This window comes from Adiantum capillus-veneris, chromosome 13, assembly GCF_014529385.1.
Source record: "Adiantum capillus-veneris isolate H3 chromosome 13, ASM1452938v2, whole genome shotgun sequence".
Taxonomy (NCBI): Eukaryota; Viridiplantae; Streptophyta; class Polypodiopsida; order Polypodiales; family Pteridaceae; genus Adiantum; species Adiantum capillus-veneris.
Window position 1 is genome coordinate 9,729,762 of NC_140943.1, and position 20,156 is coordinate 9,749,917.

The 20,156-nt window shown below is 39.8% G+C and overlaps 1 pseudogene; it reads right to left on the reverse strand.

Annotated features, from left to right (window-relative positions):
- Nucleotides 1-16,708: 16,708 nt before the first annotated feature.
- LOC147443586 (uncharacterized) lies at nt 16,709-17,299 on the reverse strand (annotated as a pseudogene).
- Nucleotides 17,300-20,156: the final 2,857 nt, after the last annotated feature.

Below are 20,156 nucleotides of genomic sequence, written 5' to 3' on the forward strand. Positions count from 1 at the left end.
ACCAATTTTGTGTTTTGCCCCTACCTTAAGGTTTCCAATGCAAAAATAAGCTATCAAATCACCTTTCAAACGACCATTTTAGGGCTCTTTTACCACAATCAACACGATTCTGTGTTTTGTGTTTTCAAGCACATTTTCATTTCAAATTTGCTCTACATCAACATCATACGTGTATCTACCCTAGTCCATCAACAAGGTTATATCAACAGTTGTATCAATTATGTTTTAGAACCCCAAATTGGAGCTCCTCAAACCTCCCATGGACACATTTGAGACTTGTGACCTACGTATAAAGGTCAATCCATTGTAATTTTTGTCATCATCTTGGATTTAAAAAACATGGACTATTTTGCAATGTGTGTTGTGATTGCCTCAAGATATAATCACTCCCACCACATCGCATATTGTTAGCGCATTTGAATTCCAATTGCACCAACATTTTAGCAATGATGATCTCTTCGTGTAGACATAAGCATTGAAAGACATCACTGATGATTTGAGGGAGTGTTCTATGAGTTTCTGGGTAAGTTTTCTCAAGATTTAGATTAATAAATGGCAAACAATTGATAGAATAGGTGTATATACTCTTAGAGGAATTCATAGAGCCCATTCAATGACGTTAAGATGATGAAACCAAAATTAGCTATCTTTAGCAAGAGGAAGTTACACTTGTGCTTGAGCTTTATGCTTAGTTGGATGAATCTAAAACTCTCAGTAGATTTTGGCACTTAAAAATGCACTTAAAGAATAATTTACTTTTGCCAAGTTTGTAAAGAGTTTGAAACTCCAAGCTACTTTGATGTGCTTTACATTGAGCTTGCGTATGGCAAAGAGAAAAGAAAATTGAAATGAATTGCAAAATGAAATAGAAATCACTTCCATTGCACTTGATATTCACGCTTACTCATAGCAAAGAAGTTGAGTCCTATAGGCCAAAAACACGCTTAGGCTTTTCTTCTCGTTGGGATATAATATTGTCGACTAGTTAGTGAGTTAAATACTTGTTTTACCCATTAGTTATGATGACGGAGATATGTTTTGGATTGTCATCAAATTGTGCAATTTCTGATGCCCTGTGCTTGCATTGTAAAAAGGTTGAGAGCTTTGTGTGGATTTTTGTGAACACGTCTTGCGATTGTCATTCTGCTATTCATGGTGTCTTGTGCTTGAAAAAAATACTTGAACTATGCCATCTTTCATCCTATCAATTGAGACAAATTTTTTTTCAACCCACCACCGTCTATGGTTCGACAATAGATCACATTTGGGCAACACATTGTCTAAAACCACTAACATTTGGAACTAGCTATACATGTTGGTCAGATCACTCAACTACCTATATAGTTCTATAGTTCAATTGAATTAAAAACTCATCACTCAACTACCTATATAGTTTTATAGTTTAATCCCTAAAAACTCCTTCTGCTCCAACATTTAAGATTGTAAAATTCAACCATCTAAATTACTATGTGCAGGCCATTGTGAGTTCTCATGTTGTTCTTAAATGTGGCCATTAATGCTTTGAAATGGTGACTGCTCCTTTTTATGCAGGCAACTCTTAACTTTTTTGAAACTACAATTAGTTTTTGGGGGTTTTTTGGGGAGGGTGATTTACTTTCCTGCATGTATAACCAAGACTAGTTTCATGAAAAGCCCACCACTCAAAGAGTTTTCACATGGGGTTTGATGTATACCCCCAATTTACCCACCACCACAAATATAGGAGGGTTCAACTAGCTTTGACAATCTTCCGAGTTCAACTAGTATCCCACCAAGATGATTGTAATATCCTAAATACAACTCTCTAAGCTCCAGATCTGCTTGTATGCGGCTTGTTAGTGCATTACCCAAGAGAGCCAGGTATTTCAATCCCTACATGCTTCCATATTGAGGGGCTATCCGATTCAAAAGAAGTTGCCACCCATATGCAGGTGCCTTATTGATGTGAGGAAGTTGAGCTCCAAACAACTAATACCAAGTTTAAAAAATCTAGTAAAGTTCTTGTTAGAGATGTTGAGGTGGTTTAGGCAAGAGAGCGCTACAATTTTTGTCAGAAGTGGACTTGACAAGTGATTTTTTGCAACCAAGGGGTTGGAAATAGCCCAAGAATAGGTGACAGAGTGCTTGACAACCCCCTAGAAGAAATGTTAAGGCTTACTATTATACTATAATCTTTGTCGCATTCCATGCCAACCCATTTGCAATGTGCATCAATGGAGGCTGCCAGACCGCCCATGTCAACCACCGATGAAGCCAAGTGTCCAGAAAAATCAATAATAGAAGCTTTCAATAATAAGAGAGTTTCACCTTCACTATGAGCAGAGGCAATTTGAACGAAAAATGAGAGGATGCATATGAAGAAAGGCAACCATTAATGATGCTGCAATTCTCCCATGCCTACAACCAGAGAAGGGAAGCTCTAGTCTAGAAAACAAAGGCCAACAAGTTTATGTGAAAAGGTGAAAAGTGAAAACCCATTTGATCAAGAGGGTTTTATTGTAGATGAATCTCCATCGCAGCCATAATTAATGAGACTTTAGAAGCATCGAAATCATCTTAGATTTTTCACATCTTCTAGGTGAACTCCCTCTAAGAGGCAAAGGTAGCAATGTCACCCTTTAGTCTAAGAAAAGAGAGAATTATGTTTGTTCTTCAGATGCTAATGTAGTCTTGTGCAACTTCTGAAAAGTAGGGGTAGAAATGAGAAGGAAATTTGAATGATGAAGTTCTAGAGTTCACAAGTGTCCCAAAGTAACCTATAGGTCACTACTTTGTCTAGAATCAACACCTATTGATGATCGATTGCCCAAAGGATAGATAACGACGAGATGAATAAAAAGACCATGCCTGCTAAGTCATAGCAATCTACCACAATGTCAAGATATTGATGGATGATGTTAACACAAAAAGAGGAGGAAAGAGATGCAAAAAGATTCCACATTTATGCAAATTTGTATTATCAAACTATGGGTCTCATCTAGCTTAAAGTATTTTATATAATGAACAAAGATAAAATGGGGGTCTGATGCCAATACTAGAAAGTTACAAGAAAAGGGACTATTTTGGTGCCTTGGTATCTAAAATTAAGGAGTTATGTTCCTAATATAATGTCCATAAATACGGATATTTTTCCTAGGTGATTATGTGTAGTTTCTTATTTGTGTTACATAGATTGTTTTAACTTTTCATAGATGCTTTTAATGTCTTGATTCTAAAGATACTTCTCTAGTAAAAATAAGTTTGACATGGTTCAATGAGATTTATATGTTGAGAATTTGTGACACCATCCAAAGAAACTTAATTTGGTATTCAATTCCTACTAGTATTGGTATTGAAGAGTACATTCATTAGGAAAAATATGAACCCTCTAGGGATACTTTCGAATTAAGGTTAATATTAGAAGCCAGCCAATAGGAAGAGGGTGGTAGATACACTCTATACCCTCAAAAAAGTAGGGGGACAAGGTAGCCTTACATCTCTTTATGGCCTCTTACCTAGTGAGAAGGTAAGGGAGGTGGCTATGGGAAAAGGGGGGGGGGGGGGGGGGGGGGGGGGGGGTGCTAACCACTTTGACCTCTTTTCCCCCATTTTTTGTCCTGGATTTAAAAATACACTAAAAAAAATTCAAATTTTAATTTTTTCCTCCTGAAAAGGTCCCCAAACCTATTTCATGGTCAAAAAAGTATTTTTGACCTCCAAAAGTAAAAAATGTGCACAAAAAAATCCAAAAATTACATTTTTTCAAAAAATTCAAAATATCATTTTCCACCCTTCAATGTCGTTCCAAACCTATTGTATAGCTAGAAAGTGTTTTTCTCTCTCTACAAACCCTTTTCCAAGCTCTCGCTCTCCATGGCTACAACAGCCACATGCACCCCCTAGACTACCATTATCTCTCTGCTAGCATTCTCCCACCTCCATTGTAGCACCAAGCAAGCTCCTCCCCCATCTCTTCCCCTCGCTCACCACATAGTTTCATAGCAAGCTAGCTCCTTTCCCTTCTCTCACCTCCATTACAGCATGCATGAAACAAGATTCTAATCCTTCTACTTTCATTCACTCCTCACACTACATGGAAACCTCTACTCCCGAATTTGAAAAAATTATGAGCTCACACGACTTTCATACCACAACAGGTGTGAATAGTGTGTGGGCATTGCACGGGTTCATCTCCAACATAAAGATAGAATGGTAAGAAAACTACCCTTGTAGCTTACATTCATAGTTTAACATCATCTCCATCTTGAAGTTTATCATGCTGGAGAGAACAAACCTCTTTATGGATTTCAATGTTTAGGCTTCACACCTCTTAACACTGGGTGGTACCATTTTGTTGATGGCTTTGGTGCACCATTTATAGTTGTGTAGCATGTGATTGAGTCTCGCAATAATGCAAGTAAGTTGTGCTATCTATGGAGAGTCATGAAAGATTTTTCTTATAATTTATTCTTTTTATAGTTGTCATTACATTAGGTCAATTCACAAGGAGATGACTATACCCGGCACTCGGATATATCCCCAAGGATTTGCCTAGCTAAAATACCGGGGTTAGCACACTATTTACTATATATAATTATTTCCACAGGGCTTTTTCATTTTTCCAGTGGGCCCGACGAGATTTTGCATATACCCGGCGGGCCCGCCAAGAAAATGAAAAACCTCAGCGGGCCTCGCACAAAAAAATGGAAAACCCGAAGGGCTAACCGGCTCTATAGGTTTTTGCAGGTCAAAATCAAAGTCACGTTAACAATTGCCGTGATCATGTGATTTTTTTGTGTAAATACTAGAGTTATTGACGTAATCACCCGATCATGATTACGTTCATGAAATCTCTGATATTGCCACATCTGTCACATATACAGTTTGGTTTTGTGGAAAATACTTGAAGTTGACCTTGAAATGGCCTCTGATCTACCATGTATCTTTCTCTTTGAAGCTCATGACTCACATATGCATTGCTAGAAGTTATGGGTCTCTCACTCAAGAACATGTGTTCTATTATAGGGTGATATCTAGGTGGTTGAGGCATAACATGCTCAAAACATTGCAGTGGAGTCCTAGGCCTATAGTAAGGTCATCTTTTTGTTGGATGGTCTCGTCCACATGTCACCGTCTTCTTAGGCTGAGGAACTCTGTAGGTTGTAACCATGTTAGCTTGGCTGATGCGTCGCATCACACTCGCTATAATTTTCTCCTCAACTTCTACTTTTCTTTGTCCTAGGCTCCTTCCTTGATCCTCAAGATCAACAATTTTTGTTGCCTGACCCTCCTCATTTACTATCTTCAAACCATTTTCATAGAACTCGCAATTGTCAACTAGGTCCACTGCCGCTTTGGTCACCTCCTCTAAGGCTTGGTACCTTCTCACATATAGGTCGTTCTAGAGATTATCATTCCTAATCCCTTTGATGAAACATAGAATCTGACAATCTGGTGTGGGTAAGCTAGGACATCTAACAACGCATTGCTTGAAGCACAAAATTTCATGTCACAACGTTTCTGTAGGCAGATGTATTCGTACCCTCTGTAGCTCATGTATACCAAGTTTCAAGGAATTTGAAACTTTGGTTTGGTCATTAACCACAAGTCTTAGAATTCCAACTCAAAATATTGGATGGGTACTTTGGGTGACTTTTTTATGGCCAAATGCTTTCAAATTTGGTGTGCTCACTCTTGATAGGCTACTAAAGCTATGGTCGTGAGGGTTTTGAAAAATCCCAATTCTACTATGCAACTGCTACTCTATCGCGCTAGAGTAAATAGAGCCTATTTGGACACCTTTTTTCAACTGTTGTTGCTAATTTGGGTTCCCCCCCTTCTCAAGACTCTACTCATCAATTTCCACTGGTTGGATTTTCTTTTCTTTGGATTTAGACAATTCAAGGGTTTCTTACAGTCAAAAATGCAACTTTCAGGATCTAATGCATACATAGTGGGCTTAACAAAACCGATATTAGATCCCAGTTCCACTTACTCTATTATAATTAACAACATCAACCATTTATAGGCTACTTAAGGACCTCTCTTCTTAAGCAAGAAAAGAGAAACCAAATGCTCTGATACCACTGTAATGAAATTTGCCTTGATATGTGAGAGTAGAGGAATTTAATGAGAGTACTTTCAAGAAATGATTTTGTGAGCATAGAGGGTTGACATAATTGAAGATAGCAACATAATCATAGAAATTAGTTAACTTGGCATAGACAATACTTTTGCAAGAGAGAGAGTTTAGAGAACATGACAACAGTTGAGGACCGGATTTATGTGGAGCCGGTCCCCCCTCCAATAGGCATTTGTATTATGATTTCTCCCATCAAGAGAGACTTGTTACAATACAGTCTTTGTGTTCCTTGTGACCTAGGTGATGCCATGAAGATGGAAGGCTTCATGCATCACAAACATAACATAAACTTGAAGAAAGCTTTAACTATCCCAAGCCTCAGTCCCAAGACCTCAAACACCTTCGAAGGTGGAGAGAGCTAGCAGGGAATGAGGGTAGGGAAGAGGAAGAAGAAACATTTCGTAGGAGAAAGAATGAGTTCCTCACTTCTCATACTCTTGTTGCTAGCATACATAATAGCATAGTAATGAAGAGGAAGGAGATGGAAAGCTTAAGCATTGAAGCATGGCTCTTGGTTGGATTTGCACTCCATAGCCAAGAGTGTTGGTGTAGGCTCTCAACCTCTACTTGCTTGGAGAAGGAGAGGGAGCTCTTGCACTTTGCATAGTACACAATGAGAGTGCTTGTGAGTGTGTGTGGGTGAGTATACCCCCTAAGCACCCCCCTAGCTTGCTTGGGTCGACCCCCCCTTGTAGCTCATGCTTGAAGCTCATTGGACCCCTCCAGGCCTAGCCAATCACAAGCAGGAGCCATTACAAGCAACATGGGTAGCCTTGGGACAAGTGTCCCCCTTTCCCCTTTGAGAGAGAGGACTTGATAAATGCAAAATCAATTAGATAATTCAAGTAATTTATCATTGGACCCCTTTGAAGCCTAGCCAATAGGCTTCAAGCAACACATGAAGGTAACATGGGTAGGGACCTAACATGTGTCCTTGCTGCCTCTGCAAGCTGGGGCTTCCCTTGTGAGTGTGAGTGTGTGTTCTCTCTCTCTAATCCCTAGGAAAATGGCTTGCCCCCCCTCTTGTAGGGATGCTTTTGACTTTAGGAGCTCAAGCACCTTAGTCATCAAGCATGACAAAGCACTTGAAGTAGGGGGTGTTCCCACAAGCATCTCAGGCAAGCTTCTCAAGGCACCTCAAGCACCTTAATCATGCACCAAGTCAAGCACCTCAAGCATGGAGCCAGTCAAGCACCTCAAGCATCTTAATCAAGCACCTCAAGCATGACAAACACCTCAATCAGGACAAGCACCTTGAGCTTGGACCGGGTTCCCACCTCAAGCTCAACCCTAGCTTACCTAAGGTCAAAGGACTTTTACACACATTATTGGAGGTCTTCAATGAAGCTAACCCTAAGGTCTTATGCTCCATTGGTTAGCCTTGCTCTTGATAGACCATCTCCCATTTGGGCCCCTTTACTATTGGCCCCGTGTTGAGATAGATCTATAAGCACATATCTATATCTTAACACTTGTTCCCGTTTATTCTCCCACATTAAGTGATCAATTTAATATGAGAAAATCATTTGGGTTGGTTAGATATTAGATTTTATGACATTGCCTCTCTCTCGAAATCATAGTCATCCTCGACTATGAGGTAGAAGAGATAAAGCCTTAGTTATTAGTCAGTCGTACTTAGCGGGTAGAGGATCCCTTTTTTACCCTACGACATCTTTCCAAGATGGATGACTAATCCATTTGGTGCTTGGGAGACATAGCTGCCGCAAGCATGTCTGCTCTTTAGTCCATTTCATTCTCCCAAAGTAGAGTGACAAATTCTACTTGGTGTTTGAGAGACGTCGTCATCACAAACATGATTCTAAGCATGCATACTAGTTAAATTTGTGCACAATTAAAAAGAGGACTAGTCATATAAGACAAAAACATGAGTCATTTAAAAGAAATTTGTACATTTGCTTACTCTAATGTAGCATTGTAAGCATTGACAAGGTTCATACTATCCTTAAGTTGTACTCCTTGCATCCATCTAGCATCTTCAAAAGGATAATTTTTGAACTTAATAAGATACCGTCGGATTATCTTACCATGTCGTAGTACCTTGTCTTCATGCCGAAGGACAGCTTCGGGTTGTAGCACCTCTTCTTGGTCTTCAACTTCGGGAGGGTCTTCAATAATTGGTTCAGTTGGTGGCTCTCCTTTGTAGGGCTTAAGTAGGCTTACATGAAAGGCATTGTGTATAAGCCAATGGTTGGGCAACTTGAGTTGATAAGCCGTCTTATTAATGGGCTTCAAGATTTGGAAAGGACCATAGTATCTTTTTGCTAGTTTAGCATAATACTTTTGATGGCCCGTAGGATTTTTGCCCGTCGTTTGCCTTAATCGAGCCTTAGGCAACTTGAGTAAGACCCAATCATTTTCTTTGAACATTAAGGGTCTTCTGTGCTTATCAGCAACAGATTTTTGCCTTTGTTGAGAGATGGCTATAGCCTCCCTAATCTTTTGAAAAGATTCTTGTAGGTCACGGCTATACTCATCGGCGGCGAAGATCTTCCCATGTACTTTGAGTAGCAAGGGACTTTTAGGTCTTCCCTCTATGATCTCGAAAGGTGCTTTCCCCATAGAAGTATGTACAGTATTATTGTAGGCATACTCTACTAGAGGTAAATACTTTTCCCATTGTGAGCGTTGATCTACTTTGGTAACATAAGTCTTGAGTAGATCGAGTATCATAAGATTGGATATCTCACTTTGGCCATCCGTTTGTGGGTGATAGGCCGAAGAGAAATTCAATCTTGTTCCTAAATTTTCAAAGAGATCTTTCCAGAAATTACTGGTCATTCTAGGATCTCTATCTGACACGATGGATGTGGGTAATCCATGGTATTTGAAAATCTGAGATATGAAGAGAGTTGCCATTTGATGTGCCTTAATAATCTTTTTGACAGGAATAAAATGTACTTGCTTGCTAAACCTGTCGACTATTGTCCATATTCCTGTATTCCCATGGATAGACTTGGGTAATCCAAAGATGAAATCCATGGATATACTCTCCCATGGTGAATTTGGAATAGGCAATGGCTGGAGTAATCCTGGTTGCTTCCCTCTATCATACTTGGTCTTTTGGCATACTACACATTTTGAAACATACTCTTGTATGTCCACTTTCATGGTAGGCCAATAGAAATACGTCTCCACTCCTCGGAGAGTAGGTTGAATACCTCTATGCCCTGCATATGGAGGAGCATGGGATTCATACATAACCTTCTCACGAAGGGAATGGGTAACACATAGCCTATTGCCGTGGAGAAGATAACCATTCTGCAAGGTGAATGGTTCCTCTTTCTTCCCCAAAGCAAGGGCTGAAATTATGTCTCTAAAGTCAGGGTCAGTAGCATACTCATCTATCATAGAGGATAGATCATTGTGAGTAGCTATAGACACCGCATTAACTTTTGGTTGTCGTGAAAGTGCATCGGTAACTTGATTGTGCTTACCATCTATGTGAGAAATATGGAAATTAAATTGCGAAAGAAAATTTTCCCACCTCATTTGTTTGTCGGAAAGTTTGGTTTGCGTCATGAAATACTTGAGACTTTGGTGGTCGTTTCATAGGATAAATGGAGTCCCCAATAGGTAGTGCTTCCATGTATCTAGGGCATGTAGAACAGCTAAAAGCTCTTTCTCATAAATTCCCAAGACTCGTTCATCACTATTGAGCCTTCGGCTCTCATATGCTATGGCATGCCCTTCTTGAAGCAAAACCGCTCCAAGGCAATCACCACACGCATCACATTGGACCTCAAATGGCTTTGAGATATCCGGAAGCACGAGGACTGGTTGGGAAGTAAGCTTCTCTTTGAGTTTTTCAAAAGCATTTTTCTCCTTAGCAGTCCATACAAACTTAACGTTCTTCTTTGTTAAGTCGTGAAGTGGTCCTGTTACTTGAGAGAATTTTGCTATGAAGCGTCTATAGTATGCACACATACCAATAAAGCTTCTTAGCTCATGTAGATTCCTTGGGTTAGGCCATGATTTTATTACCTCTAACTTTGATGGATCCATACGAATACCATCGTGAGAGATAATATGACCTAGATATTGAATCTCTTGAAGGAAGAATTCACTTTTCTTTTGGTTGAGAAAAAGTTTGTTTTCCCTCAAGGCTTGAAAAATCACTTGGAGATGTTGATTATGTTCCTCCAAAGATTTGGAGTAGATGATGATATCATCAAAGAACACTCCAATGAATTTACGATATGGTCTAAAAATTTTCTCCATGAGACGATTGAAAGTAGCTGGTGCATTAGTCAAGCCAAAAGGCATGACTAGATATTCATAAAGACCAAATGTTGTGCAAAACTTAACGCGGTCTTTAGGATATCTTCATCCACTATCCTTATTTGATGATAGCCACCCTTAAGGTCAATCCTACTGAAGTAGGTAGAGCCTTGTAGCTTCTCAAATAGATCTTCTACCCGAGGCACAGGAAATCTATTTTTGATAGTGATATGGTTTAGTGCTCGATAGTCCACACACATACGGTATGTACCATCTTTCTTTTGCACTAAAAGGACTGGAGAACAAAAGGGAGAGGAACTAGGCCTCACCATCCATTTGTCTACCAATTCCTGTACTTGCCTCATAATCTCCTCTTGTTGAGCTTGTGAGACTCGATAAGGAGGTTTGTTAGGCGGTGAGCTTCCTGGAAGGAGCTCAATACGATGGTCATCATCCCCTCGTTTTGGAGTTAGGTCCATAGGGATATCATCGATGAACACATCTTGGAATCCTTTTAGAAAAGTAGACAAGTCTAACTCTTCTTGATTCCTATCATTTTCATTTGATGAAACATTATTAGCTTTTAGAGACTCTTTGACATAAATCATGTACGTAGAAACTGAGCTCTTCATTGATTTATCAAAAGAAAGAGGATTTACAAGTGGAATAGTGCGACCACGCTCACTAGCATCTATATACATGTTCTTTCCCCTGTAGGTGAAGTAAATTCTCCTTTCAGGGAACTTCATGTTGGCAGCCATGTGATCAAACCATGGTGCCCCTAGGATAACTTCCTGATGTTGGAGAGGAGAGATGAAGAAATCTTCTTTGTCCACATAGCTTTGGACATGAAGCCTCAACTTTCCAATCAAGGGAGTAACGGAGGCTTGTTGTCCCTTGAAAGCTGCATCAGTTGTTACTATATCTCCCATCTCAAAATCTTGAATGCCCAACTTGGTGGCCAACTCTATTGATATGAAGTTGAGAGTAGAGCCAGGGTCAAACAAGATGAAGGCATCATGCTCTCTTACCTTTCCCCAAGCATAGGAGAGTGATGATCCTTTGTAATGAGCATCCTCTTTTGGAGCTTCGATGGTGGAAGCCCTAGGAGTCTCATTGCGAGTATTCTTCTTGGGGCAAGAACGATAGCCATGTCCTTGCTCCCCACACTTGAAACATTTATGGTCCTTGCGAAAAGCTTCAAGCTCTTCAGGAGAGAGTTTGTTTTTACCTTTGTAAACCCCCTTCTCCTTGGACCGATTGTTGTTGTTGTTGTTGGAAGTGCCTTGGGAATTATTTTGAGCATTGGATTTCCCTTTTGCATCATTTTTATCTTTGTTTTCCATGGGCTTGACATTACGTCTAGCCCCTTGATGGAAATTGATGTGTGAAGCAACCATGGTGTGGTGGATTACTTCGGTAATAGTACCGGGCCGTTGAGAGTTGATATATTCGGCCATCTCTTCAGGTAATGCCGCACAGAATTGTTGTCTTTGCTCGAAAAAGTCTATCTTTTGAAAGACAGTATCTTTGAGATGTAAATCCCAAAACTTGTCTACATACTTGTTGATAGACTCATGAGAGAGAAGCTTCAAGCCGCGCCATTCGGTAAGAACTTTATCTTTAGTATCACTTGGAAGAAATTGCTTCATAATGGAAACTCGTAGAGTTTTCCATGTCTTTGGGGCTTCTCCATTGCCACGAAGGCTAGCCCACCACTGACGAGCTGATTTTTGGAAGTGCATAGCTACATGGCATAGCTTGGAGGACTCTGCTAATCCCTCGTCCCCAAAGGCCGCATCAAATTGTTGGATGAAGGCCAACACTTTGTCAGTAGCACCAAAGGTGCCATCGTAGGTGAGAAAAGAGATACTCTTTCCTCCCTCCTTGAACTTCTTTAGCTTTTGTGACCTTCGCCATGCAGGAAATGATTTGCTATGTCCTCCCCTCTTGTATTCTCTAGGAGAATAGCCATAAATTTCATCGGAAGAGGAGGAAGGTGAAGAAGAAGGAGAAGAGGGTGACCTCTTCCTAGCCCTTTTCTTCCTTTGTTTCCTCTCTTGCCTTTCAGAGTGATGAGGAGAAGGACTATAGGTTTCTCTTTTCCTCTTGGGAGGAGTAGGCGATCGTCTAGACCGCCGTCTTCGTGGAGCCACATCTTCAGAAGAACTTAGACTGTCATTGCTTTCTTTCTCTTTGGATTCCTCCTCTCGAATGGGAGAGAGTCTTCTTTTGGGGGTCTCTTCAAGAGGCCTCCTAAGCTCTCTCTACTCTGGGAGAGAAAGGGAAATTCCATAAGCACGAAGTTGTTGAGTAACTTTGGCTTGCAAAACAGGGTTGCCCATAGCTTGTTGCAACCTAGTGACGAGATAATTCACAAACATGGGAGCATTATCATTAGCACTTTCATGTGCAAAATAAAAGCTATCAATGTTCATTCTACTCTCTTGATTATTGTCAGCCATGTTAACAAAATTTATGTTTATACGTAGTGTATGCTTTGGCAATACAAAACCTTAGTTTCCACTCCTCTTAGTCTTTGAAAATCGGCTCTTAAGTATCTACACCCACGGCTCAAAGTGGTTAATTATAGAGAGTTGAGGAGTAGTTCTAACATAGCGGAATTGCCAAGGGCTAGCTCCTTTCGGACTTCTTATGGCTCAATAATGGTAAAGCCGTAGGCAAGTCTAAAAAGACTCCATTATTAAGTCCAAAGCTCCCGAGGTGTGCACCATCCCCCACATAGTGGGCTTAACAAAACCGATATTAGATCCCAGTTCCACTTACTCTATTATAATTAACAACATCAACCATTTATAGGCTACTTAAGGACCTCTCTTCTTAAGCAAGAAAAGAGAAACCAAATGCTCTGATACCAATGTAATGGAATTTGCCTATTCAATTTGAGAGTAGGGGAATTTAATGAGAGTACTTTCAAGAAATGATTTTGTGAGCATAGCGGGTAGACATAATTGAAGATAGCAACATAATTATCGCAATTAGTTAACTTGGCATGGACAATACTTTTGCAAGAGAGAGAATTTAGAGAACATGACAACAGTTGAGGACCGGATTTATGTGGAGCCGGTCCCCCCTCCAATAGGCATTTGTATTATGATTTCTCCCATAAAAAGAGACTTGTTACAATACATTCTTTGTGTTCCTTGTGACCTAGGTGAAGCAATGAAGATGGAAAGATTCATGCATCACAAACATAACATAAACTTGAAGAAAGCTTTAACTATCCCAAGCCTCAGTCCCAAGACCTCAAACACCTTCGAAGGTGGAGAGAGCTAGCAGCGAATGAGGGTAGGGAAGAGGAAGAAGAAACATTTCGTAGGAGAAAGAATGAGTTCCTCACTTATCATACTCTTGTTGCTAGCATACATAATAGCATAGTAATGAAGAAGAAGGAGATGGCAAGCTTAAGCATTGAAGCATGGCTCTTGGTTGGATTTGCACTCCATAGCCAAGAGTGTTGTTGTAGGCTCTCAACCTCTACTTGCTTGGAGAAGGAGAGGGAGCTCTTGCACTTTGCATAGTACACAATGAGAGTGCTTGTGAGTGTGTGTGGGTGAGTATACCCCCTAAGCACCCCCCTAGCTTTCTTGGGTCGACCCCTCCTTGTAGCTCATGCTTGAAGCTCATTGGACCCCTCCAGGCCTAGCCAATCACAAGCAGGAGCCATTACAAGCAACATGGGTAGCCTTGGGACAAGTGTCCCCCTTTCCCCTTTGAGAGAGAGGACTTGATAAATGCAAAATCAATTAGATAATTCAATTAATTTATCATTGGACCCCTTTGAAGCCTAGCCAATAGGCTTCAAGCAACACATGAAGGTAACATGGCTAGGGACCTAACATGTGTCCTTGCTGCCTCTTCAAGCTGGGGCTTCCCTTGTGAGTGTGAGTGTGTGTTCTCTCTCTCTAATCCCTAGGAAAAGGGCTCGCCCCCCCTCTTGTAGGAATGCTTTTGACTTTAGGAGCTCAAGCACCTTAGTCATCAAGCATGACAAAGCACTTGAAGTAGGGGGTGTTCCCACAAGCATCTCAGGCAAGCTTCTCAAGGCACCTCAAGCACCTTAATGATGCACCAATTCAAGCACCTCAAGCATGGAGCCAGTGAAGCACCTCAAGCATCTTAATGAAGCACCTCAAGCATGACAAGCACCTCAATCAGGACAAGCACCTTGAGCTTGGGCCGGGTTCCCACCTCAAGCTCAGCCCTAGCTTACCTAAGGTCAAAGGACTTTTACACACATTATTGGAGTTCTTCAATGAAGCTAACCCTAAGGTCTTATGCTCCATTGGTTAGCCTTGCTCTTGATAGACCATCTCCCATTTGGGCCCCTTTACTATTGGCCCCGTGTCGAGATAGATCTAAAGGCACATATCTATATCTTAACACTTGTTCCCATTTATTCTCCCACATTAAGTGATCAATTTAATATGAGAAAATCATTTGGGTTGGTTAGATATTAGATTTTATGACAATATTATGAAAATGCACTCACTAGCTCCTGAACACATGTACAACAATGTCTTGAGGTCAAAATTTTGAAAAATGCAGATTTGGTTTGAGTTTTTTGTTTTGTTCGTTCTAAACCAATTTTGTGTTTTGCCCCTACCTTAAGGTTTCCAATGCAAAAATAATCTATCAAATCACCTTTCAAATGACCATTTTAGGGCTCTTTTACCACAATCAACACGATTCTGTCTTTTGTGTTTTCAAGCACATTTTCATTTCAAATTTGCTCTACATCAACATCATACGTGTATCTACCCTAGTCCATCAACAAGGTTATATCGACGGTTGTATCAATTATGTTTTAGAACCTCAAATTGGAGCTCCTCAAACCTCCCATGTACACATTTGAGACTTGTGACCTACATATAAAGGTCAATCCATTGTAATTTTTGTCATCATCTTGGATAACAAAAAAATTGACTATTGTGCAATGTGTGTTGTGATTGCCTCAAGATATAATCACTCCCACCACATTGCATATTGTTAGCCCATTTGAATTCCAATTGCACCAACATTGTAGCAATAATGATCTCTTCGTGTAGACATAAGCATTGAAAGACATAAGCAATGATGATCTCTTCGTGTAGACATAAGCATTGAAAGATAGCAATGATGATTTGGGGGAGTGTTCTATGCGTTTCTGGGTAAGTTTCCTCAAGATTTAGATTAATAAATGGCAAACAATTGATAGAATAGGTGTATATACTCTTAAGGAATTCATAGAGCCCATTCAATGGCGTTAAGATGATGACACCAAAATTAGCTATCTTTAGCAAGAGGCAGTTACACTTGTGCTTGAGCTTTATGCTTAGTTGGATGAATCTAAAACTCTCAGTAGATTTTGGCACTTAAAAATGCACTTAAAGAATAATCTACTTTTGCCAAGTTTGTAAAGAGTCTTAAATTCCCAGCTACTTTGAGGTGCTTTACATTGAGCTTGCGTATGGCAAAGAGAAAAGAAAATTGAAATGAATTGCAAAATGAAATAGAAATCACTTCCATTGCACTTGATATTCACGCTTACTCATAGCAAAGAAGTTGAGTCCTGTAGGCCAAAAACACGTTTAGGCTTTTCTTCTCGTTGGGATATAATATTGTCGACTAGTTAGTGAGTTAAATACTTGTTTTACCCATTAGTTATGATGACGGAGCTATGTTTTGGATTGTCATCAAATTGTGCAATTTCTGATGCCCTGTGCTTGCATTGTAAAAAGGCTGAGAGCTTTGTGTGGATTTTTGTGAACACGTCTTGCGATTGTCATTCTGCTGTTCATGGTGTCTTGTGCTTGAAACAAATACTTGAACTATACCATCTTTCATCCTATCAATCCAGATACATTTTTTTTCAACCCACCACCATCTATGGTTCGACAATAGATCACATTTGGGCAACACATTGTCTAAAACCACTAACATTTGGAACTAGCTATACATGTTGGTCAGATCACTCAACTACCTATATAGTTCTATAGTTCAATTGAATTAAAAACTCATCACTCAACTACCTATATAGTTTTATAGTTTAATCCCTAAAAACTCCTTCTGCTCCAACATTTAAGATTGTAAAATTCAACCATCTAAATTACTATGTGTAGGCCATTGTGAGTTCTCATGTTGTTCTTAAATGTGGCCATTAATGCTTTGAAATGGTGACTGCTCCTTTTTATGCAGGCGACTCTTAACTTTTTTGAAACTACAATTAGTTTTTGGGGGTTTTTTGGGGAGGGTGATTTACTTTCGTGCATGTATAGCCAAGACTAGTTTCATGAAAATCCCACCACTCAAAGAGTTTTCACATGGGGTTTGATGTATACCCCCAGTTTACCCACCACAAATATAGGAGGGTTCAACTAGCTTTGACAATCTTCCTAGTTCAACTAGTATCCCACCAAGATGATTGTAATATCCTAAATACAACTCTCTAAGCTCCATCAAGTGTCCAAGATTTGCTTGTATGCGGCTTGTTAGTGCATTATGCAAGAGAGCCAGGTATTTCAATCCCTACATGCTCCCATATTGAGGGGCTATCCGATTCAAAAGAAGTTGCCACCCATATGCAGGTGCCTTATTGAGGTGAGCAAGATGAGCTCCAAACCACTGAAATTATTGTTGAAGGCATCTAAAATTTGAAGAGACTTAAGATGGACGAAGCCAGGTGAAAAGTTCCAGTGAAGTTGTTGTTAGAGATGTTGAGGTGGGTTAGGCAAGAGAGCGCTACAATTTTGGTCAGAAGTGGACTTGACAAGTGATTTTTTGCAACCGAGAGGTTGGCAATAGCCCAAGAATAGGTGACAGAGTGCTTGACAACCCCCTAGAAGAAATGTTAAGGCTTACTATTATGCTATAATTTCCGTCACATTCCATGCCAACCCATTTGCAATGTGCATCAATGGAGGCTGCCAAACCGCCCATGTCAACCACCCATGAATCCAAGTGTCCAGAAAAATCAATATTAGAAGATTTCAATGATAAGAGAGCTTCACCTTCACTATGAGTAGAGGCAATTTGAACGAAAAATGAGAGGATGCATATGAAGAAAGGCAACCATTAATGATGCTGCAATTCTCCCATGCCTAGAACCAGAGAAGGGAATCTCTAGTCTAGAAAACAAAGGCCAACAAGTTTATGTGAAAAGGTGAAAAGTGAAAACCCATTTGATCAAGAGGGTTGTATTGTAGATGAACCTCCATCCCAACCATAATTAATGAGACTTTAGAAGCATCGAAATCATCTTAGATTTTTCACATCTTCTAGGTGAACTCCCTCTAAGAGGCAAAAGTAGCAATGTCATCCTTTAGTCTAAGAAAAGAGAGAATTATGTTTGTTCTTCAGATGCTAATGGAGTCTTGTGCAACTTCTTAAAAGTAGGGGTAGAAATGAGAATAAAATTTGAGTGATGAAGTTCTAGAGTTCACAAGTGTCCCAAAGTAACGTATAGGTCACTACTTTGTCTAGAATCAACACCTATTGATGGTCGATTGCCCAAAGGATAGATAACGAAGAGATGAATAAAAAGACCATGCCTCCTAAGTCATAGCAATCTACCCTAATGTCAAGAAATCGATGGATGATGTTGACACAAAAAGAGGAGGAAAGAGATGCAAAAAGATTCCACATTTATGCAAATTTGTATTATCAAACTATGGATCTCATCTAGCTTAAAGTATTTTATATAATGACCGAACATAAAATGGGGGTCTTATGATAATACTAGAAAGTTACAAGAAAAGGGACTATTTTGGTGCCTTGGTATCTAAAATTAAGGAGTTATGCTCCTAATATAATGTCCATAAATACGGATATTTTTCCTAGGTGATTATGTGTAGCTTATTATTTGTGTTACATAGATTGTTTTAAGTTTTCATAGATGCTTTTAATGTCTTGATTCTAAAGATACTTCTCTAGTAGAAATAAGTTTGACATGGTTCAATGAGATTTATATGTTCAGAATTTGTGGCATCATTCAAAGAAACTTAATTTGGTATTCAATTCCTACTAGTATTGGTATTGCAGAGTACATTCATTAGGAAAAATATGAACCCTCTAGGGATACTTTGAAATTAAGGTTATTATTAGAAGCCAGCCAATAGGAAGAGGGCTTTCAATGTTTAGGTTTCACACGTCTTAACACTGGGTGGTGCTATTTTGTTGATGGCTTTGGTGCACCATTTATAGTTGTGTAGCATGTGATTGAGTCTCGCAATAATGCAAGTAAGTTGTGCTATTAGTATGGAGAGTCATGAAAGATTTTTCTTATAATTTATTCTTTTTATAGTTGTCATTACATTAGATCAATTCACAAGGAGATGACTATACCCGACACTCGAATATACTCCCCAAGGATTTGCCTAGCTAAAAGACCGGAGTTAGCACACTATTTACTATATATAATTATTTCCACAGGGCTTTTTGATTTTTCCAGTGGGCCCGACGAGATTCTGCATATACTGGGTGGGCCCGTCGGGAAAATGAAAAAGCCCAGCGGTCCTCGCACAAAAAAATAGAAAACCCGGAGAGCTAACCCGCTCTATAGGTTTTTGCAGGTCAAAATCAAAGTCACGTTAACAATTACCGTAATCACGTGATTTTTTTGTGTAAATACTAGAGTTATTGACGTAATCACCCGAGTGTGATTACGTTAATGAAATCTCTGATATTGCCACATCTGTCACATAGACAATTTGGTTTTGTGGGCAATACTTGAAGTTGACCTTGAAATGGCCTCTGATCTACCATGTATCTTTCTCTTTGAAGCTCATGAGTCACATATGCATTGCTAGAAGTTTTGGGTCTCTCACTCAAGCACATGTGTTCTATTATAGGGTGATATCTAGGTGGTTGAGGCATAACATGCTCAAAACATTGCAGTGGAGTCCTAGGCCTGTAGAGTAAGGGCATTGTTTTTTTGGATGGTCTCCTCCACATGTCACCCATCTTCTTAGACTGAGGAACTCTGTAGGTTGTAACCATGTTAGCTTGGCTGATGCGTCGCATCACACTCTCTATAATTTGCTCCTCAACTTCTACTTTTCTTTGTCCTAGGCTCCTTCCTTGATCCTCAAGATCAACAATTTTTGTTGCCTCACCCTCCTCATTTACTATCTCCAAACCATTTTCATAGAACTCGCAATTGTCAACTAGGTCCACTACCGCTTTGGTCACCTCCTCTATGGTTTGTTTCCTTCTCACGTATAGGTCGTTCTAGAGATTCTCATTCCTAATCCCTTTGATGAAACATAGAATCTGATAGTCTAGTGTGGGTAAGATAGGACATCTAACAACGCATTGCTTGAGGCAGGTTGCATGTCGCAACGTTTCTGTTTCACCCTCTTTGAATTCCTGAATCTTAGGAAGGGTGTTATGTTTTATGCCCCTTTTGGTGAATTCTTGAACAAGTTTATCCAACATTTGCTCAATTTTTGTGAACTCGCTCTCATTCAATAATTCAAACCATGTGTATTCAATGTACTCCAATGCGATTCCAAAACCCTCATACTACATGTGAAAATCCTCTACTCGTTTAGCTCGTAGCAATTGCTTGAAAGCTCAGACATGGGCGTATGGGTTTCCTATGCCATTGTACTTTCTATTTACCCAGCTTATATGGTGTTACATTTTGGGACACGAAGTATGGAACCATACTCCTCTCTGGTTTCACTTCGTCTCTCTTTATTGCTCTAAGAGGGAATCCAAGTGGCGGTCCCCTCTTTGGAATTCTTGTAGGAATTTTTGTGTTTGGTGGAGATATCTAGGGTCCTTCATTGACCAA